Source organism: Anguilla rostrata, chromosome 4 (assembly GCF_018555375.3).
Source record: "Anguilla rostrata isolate EN2019 chromosome 4, ASM1855537v3, whole genome shotgun sequence".
NCBI classification, from domain to species: Eukaryota; Metazoa; Chordata; class Actinopteri; order Anguilliformes; family Anguillidae; genus Anguilla; species Anguilla rostrata.
In genome coordinates this window covers 11,533,639-11,540,063 of record NC_057936.1, presented here as the reverse complement: position 1 = coordinate 11,540,063, position 6,425 = coordinate 11,533,639, and the positions used below count along the sequence as shown (strand labels likewise).

Genomic DNA, 6,425 nt, shown 5'->3' with positions numbered 1-6,425 from the left:
TTTGTAAAGACTCTTTACTGTACTTTTGCCCTGCTGAAGTTAAAAGCAAAGTTCACAACTATACTTTTTTGTATCTTGTCCTTGTAAAAAATGGTAACCAACCCACTTCCCTGACTAGGCTTGTCGCTCAGGCTTTTACGTTTTAAGCATGTGAGCCAGCACACTCGCCTCCAGCACTCACCATGAAAGGTTATTTTGGCGGCAAGTAATTTGGCATCGCCTGTCATTTTGGGTAAAATCAAAGAATATGTCAACAGATAAAGAATGAAATTAACATCAACAGACAGACAACCTGATGAAACTGCCTGCTCATGACCTAGATTGATATTTGCAGCCAGATGATTCGGACCGGTTTACAGCGTTTCTGGTTTAAAAAAAAAAAATTTTTTTAATTTTTTACACGGAACCAATTGCACAAACAAGCTTCCTTTTCCCTTCCTTTTTATTCTGAATAATCTACCATTTAGGTACGCATCTGTATAAGGGGAAACGTACCTGTCGTTTTAATTTCCTGACCTTGTGCCTGCTTCCTCTTCCGTGAGTCTTCCTGTCTGAAAGGCAGGTGTAGCCCCGCAGCCTTGCTCCTCTATTTTAAGGTTAGCGATCCGTGGTTTTAACTCCTATTTATTGTAGCTTCCTGGTTTATGGGAAATTACCAGATTGCGCTGTGAACCAGCTCGTTAGCCGCGCATAGAAAACTGGGGCGAGACTGCGTCTGGCTAACAGGACCAGAGAGGTCTTTACCAATCAAAGTGTGGGGGGCCTTGCCTGGGCCTGAGGTAGACTAGAGGAATGGTAAGTAGGATCGTCCTTAGGGCATCCAAGGTTGTGTTTTATATATAGCAGTTGCTCTGTGAATGTTGACTGATTTGTTTCCCTTTTAGGTTGCTTGGATGCGCTGCTGTTTTGCCTCTTTTTCCTAGCTTATTATTGCGCATTTAATGTAGTTGTTGCCGCGGTCGCTCCAGTTCACTGGTGAGGAGCCATTTTAGGTAGGATACCTCTAGCCGAGTCGCTACTGGGCTCGGTTGTTAGCGTTATCTATTGGTATTTTTTGTAAATGCTCAAAGGTAGCCTAGAAGTCCGTGCATGTTTTTTAAATGGAAAAAATTAAACCTTTGTTTTACCACTTACATCATTTTACGATGTTTGTGTCCAGCGGTGTTTAACATCTTTTAAAAATATATTCGGGCTTGACTCTCTCTTCATACAGGCACTTCCAGCCGTCTGTTTAATGTTATAAATGTAGTGCCCTTGGAAGATGTTTGCCAATTTGATCTGATATTTGCAATGTATTTTATTTTAATTCATTAATTCTTGGATTTGGGTGGATGTTGTTCAGGGAGGCCAGTGTTTTTTTTCTGTGCCATTCGTGTGGGGCTAGCTGCAGTTTATCCTATGCAACTGTGTGATTTAGATAGGCCTAATTGGTTCACGTGATAGAAGCTGATAAAACGAGAACTACTTTAGAAAGTTCACGGAGATTGAAGGTCTGGTTAAACTTTTAGTTAACTGTCTGGCGCCTATTGCTGTGCTGATTAGAAGTTATGTTGTCCAATCAGGCTGCATGATGGGGGGTTCGACAAGAGCTCAAGTGGGAACTAGTTAGGAGTTGCAAGAGAAGACTCGAACTAAAAGAGAGAACTGAAGAGAGAAGCAGATGGTGCACGGTGCAGGAGAGATCGTAAAACTGTTTAGTGAAATTGAGTTGAATGCACGTTTTGGAATTGATTATCGGTTTTCGCCATCGCCATTGAATTAAGTCGCGGTACGGGATGGGAAGGTGGGGACGTTTTGGTGTAAATTCCAGTTTTTCTTATTTTCTTCTCGACGAAGTGTTTTCTCTACTGTTTCGGGTTAGCTAACCTGCAGCTAGCCACATGAAGTGTGTTTGTGTCGGACCTGCATTCGGATCGCCAGTGACTTGTTTTCCTGTGTGAGTGAGTAAACCTCAACATTATTATTGTGTGGATTCATATGAGCTCCAACATGCGCGCCAACGTATAAAGACAAACTGTGCACGAACAGCCTAAAACCCCGGGTTATTTTCTTTAGTTTGTTATTTTGGTTTCGTGTTCATTTCTTTAATTTAATACTGTGACAGTTAAAGGGGCCATGCAGTGTGTATGGGCTGCCTAAGTTTGAATGGCGTCAAGTTGATGGCACTTTGGTGTTTTTTTAAAAATAAATGCCACTATTGTAGTTAAATATATATTCTGGACTGTGTATAGTGTTATTGCATATTTTTCTCTTGAAATTGATTAAGCCCTTTATAATTTGGTGTATTTTGGTATTGTGGTTTTACTCCTTATACATGGAGTCAAATGTTACGCACAAGTAGAGCACCATTTTAGGTTAATAAAATAACTGGTTCTTTGAGTGTGAGTGCTCAAAGTGGGGGCTTGTGAGTCAAAAGTGTTTATGCATGGGAGTCATTGTTCACAAGCAGTATAGCTAGCCTACATACTAACATCTTCAAAGCTACCTGAGGCCTCCCAGTCTCCCAGGTGAGATCTCTAGACATAGAGTAAACTGGTGCATCCCATCACAGCTCCTCCCATGCATTTTAGTGTATTAGTGGAAGTTTCATAGGTTTCAGTATTACCTATGTATATTATGTAAATGAGCATTGTGGTGGGATGGCTACATAAACAAAATGTAATTTTCTTTGGAATCACATCTGTCTGCATTCAGCCAACAAACCAGGGCACCTGTTGGGATAGGTGAATTGGATTATTGCCTTGGGTGAAATTCATCGGGTGGCATGATCAGATTTCCTTTATCCTTGCCATACATACACATAAGTGAAGGAGTATGCACATCCAACCACAGTTGACCATAGTAGATGTCTTTTCCTCAGACTTCCATGACACCACCATACTCACTGTTCCTTATGAAACGTCAGCAAATTTGGCCGTCATAGTAACTGAAGCTTGTGTAAAATGTGCCCCAACAACCACCCATCTTTCAAAGTCTGTTCTTCTGACATTGGTATTCAAAATAATGGGCAACTGAGCCAGCCCAGCTTTTTTATACATAACTGTGAGCATGCTGGGACGGTAATTGCTTGTTTAACTCATGAACCACACCTGTGTTGAAGCACCTACTTTCAATGTACTTTGTATCCCTCATTTATTCAAATATTCCCTTTATTTTGGCAGTTGCATTTCAATAGTCTGTATCTCAATCTCAACATTCACTTCAACACGAAAACATGTTACCCTTATTTTGCACTAATTTTTTTCATACTGAGTGGTTTTATACTGAATATTTGGGACATTTAGCAAATATGAGTATTCAAATAAATTTTACAAGGGGTTCTGCCCTTATGTATCGAGATACCTGTTCAGTTGCCATGAGATGATACTTATTTATGGTTTATTAATTATTCTGGTAATATTATTACAAATGTATTGTGAATTGTTTTTTAACATTATATTCCATTCCCCACAAGGATATTATTAAATTTAATGCAACACCTTCTGTTTCAGAACGGAATAACAAATATTTATTCACTATCTATATTTACAGCTGTCTATGCATATCTCCCTTTCAGCCAGTTCACTTTATCTGTGAAGAACATGAATTATTACGGAAAGAACCTTGTCGAAAAAGTAAGAAGGAACAAAAACAAACATCGGCTGCCAAAGAGCAGCATCCCTATAAATGCCATACACAGTATGAGTTTGTTACATTGCATAAATGTCTCCAGATTTACTGTGTATTTTTTTTTTTTTGCTTTTGATGGTTTAATGAAAACAAGTTGTTTCATAACTTTTTCAAAAAGCTATCAGTTTCAGGTGTTGAACACCTCTGGAAAAACAAAACCGAGTGTTATATATGGATTCATAAGATGGAAGAATACAAGGGTATTTCAGTATACCTGTACAGCAGTGATTTTTCTTTTTTTAATCTCCCTTTGACAGTAGCTAGCATGTTGATATAATAGATGTCAAATTTAAAGATGTTGTTCCTTGTGTGTCTGTAAATTTAAAGATGTTGTTCCTTGTGTGTCTGTAAATACTTCATATTCTAGATATGATAAAAGTACAGAAATTGTACTAGGCATAACATATCCAATGGAATTATTACAGGACATTCCCCATACAGGGAGTGCATAATACACAATATCTATTTCATCTATAACTCCACAGATTGTAGAATGCATCATTCATAGGACAATATATTTTCTGTATTTTGACTTGAACATTTTATTTATACATTTTTTTTCAGCAGTGATTGGTGCTACTGCTTTACCTGAGAGGTTATAAGTAATTGTCCATGGTTGCTTTGACATGTACAGTGGGCACCTGGAAAAGAACAGAAGCAAATGAAGGCTGACATTTTCAAAAATGCTCTTTTGAAATATTCCAACTTGTCTGCAAATGAACGATTGAGAAATTAACCACTCACCAGAAGAGACGTTGGGCATTCTGGTAACGTTTTCTTGATCAGCTCAGGCAATAAATCGCTATACCCTTTTTTGGGGGGGGGGGAGTGAACGCAGAGGTTAGCTTGAGACAAGCTTAATGGGACAGACGCCCCACCAGCAGATTAATGAGAGGCTTACTCTCTTCCTCTGTTTGCAGGGAGGACATATGCAAATCGGTCCGGTCAACAGTGAGCTGAAACTGGGCTGGGGTGATGTTGCGCTGCGCTGGTTCTGATGTCCTGGGGAATTCTCATGCAAATGCTCTTCCGTTAAGCAGATGTTAAACTCTGTTTATCCATGCGAGGCTTACCTTTGATCACGGGGGGAGTTTGTTAAAATGGATGTGGTAATTGCTAGACAAAACACTTCAATTCTCCAACCCTGCAAGCACCAAGGCAATATCCACACTATATGCATCGCCAGGTTTTAGGGTGTGAATATTCTTTGTGAAAATTCAAAAAGAGTGAACAGTGTGTGGACACCCTTATGTCTAATAGAGCATATGAATTTACTTGTCTTCATCTTGTACTCAATTAATTAAGTCCTATAGAGCAAGGGCAGACAAGGAGGCTAAAATCTGTTTATTTTTTATTTCATGACAATCTCTGCTCTTAACTTAATTATCACAATCATTTAAATGATCTGAAATGTTAACTAAATTTTATGAATGACATATAATGATCAATGACAAATTAAGGACTACCAGGTTTGTGAGCTTAAGTTCATGTAAACAGACCATCCAGATATGATATAGGTCAGTGGGTTGCAGAGATGTTGCATCCTTTGTAACATTGTTCATTAGTAATATTAATTTGTGTTATTTCATATTTTATGTGCCTGTCTTGTTGAACCAGCAGATACTATATGCTTGGGGTTCAAAACTGCTTTGTGCATGCATGTGTGAGAGATTTTCATTTTATTTGTAACACAGAAAGGGTAGAATATGGTCTACAAAAGGCAATTTTTTACATGAGAATACTACCTTGCAATGTGGAAGTGTACAGGAATCTATATATTGTTTGCAAATAATCCATAGCAAAATGTATACATTTTAAAAAGCTTTACATTTCATGAAAGGTAAATCCTGACATTAATTCCAAGTCCTTGACAAATCCAGGGGATGAAGCATGTGTTTGCATACATTTCTCAGAAGCGTTTCTGCTATGCAGACATGTCACTGTTCAATTGCCTGTGGCTTTAAAGAAAATGCATTTTATATCAGAGAATTGCCAATTATTCCTTCTTCCGTGTATTGAATTTTATAACTATGACAGTGATTCTCAACCTCGGTCCTGGAGTCCTCTGTTCATGCTGGTTTTTGCTACAACCAAACTCTTGCTTAGTTAAGGCTGTTGAACATGTGTATAGGTTCTTTCTTTATTTTTTCCTTAAAGCTAAAAGAAACCTGATGTTACATTTTGTTATTTTATGTTATAGCCTACTAGAAGCATATGTTCTGTCAACTATGTACAGCAGATAACATGAGCCAAAAATAGATCAACCTTGAAAACTGATACCCTGTCTCTGATTCAAGCATGGATTACAGGATGGCGTGGACATTCCATTGATATGCAAATGAGTTCAAGACATCACACATAAACAACAGACATGGCCATGGTTACAAGGTTGCACACTATACTTCCTTGCAGCTGATGTAGCTAGTTAACATGGCGGAAAGCAATGTTGGCAATATTTCTATGGTGAGGCCATATAAGATGTTGTTGAAGATGCCTTGCTGTGTTCGACACAACAAATTGGCAATTGGAAGGTTTAATCTGCATGGCAAAGTTTGTTTTGCTACTAGTGTTATTACGTAATAGTACATAGTGAACCGAACAAAGAGATAAGTCTAGCTAAGATATCTGGCTATTAGGGATGAGCATTTGGATGACTTTCGGTGCTTGAGTACCTGGTGGAATTTCGATTGCATACTCAAGTCCTCGTTTTCCCTGGGGAGGTGGGTGGTCTGATAAACCGATCAAAGTTATTTACT

The 6,425-nt window shown here is 38.5% G+C and overlaps 1 long non-coding RNA gene across 1 annotated transcript; it reads left to right on the top strand.

The window, feature by feature from the left end:
• The first annotated feature begins 534 nt into the window (after positions 1 to 534).
• Positions 535 to 4,900, top strand: LOC135252497 (uncharacterized). Its single transcript, XR_010329419.1, has 3 exons — positions 535 to 795; positions 885 to 975; positions 4,590 to 4,900. It is a non-coding gene; the product is annotated as an uncharacterized LOC135252497 (long non-coding RNA).
• The last annotated feature ends 1,525 nt before the right edge of the window (positions 4,901 to 6,425 follow it).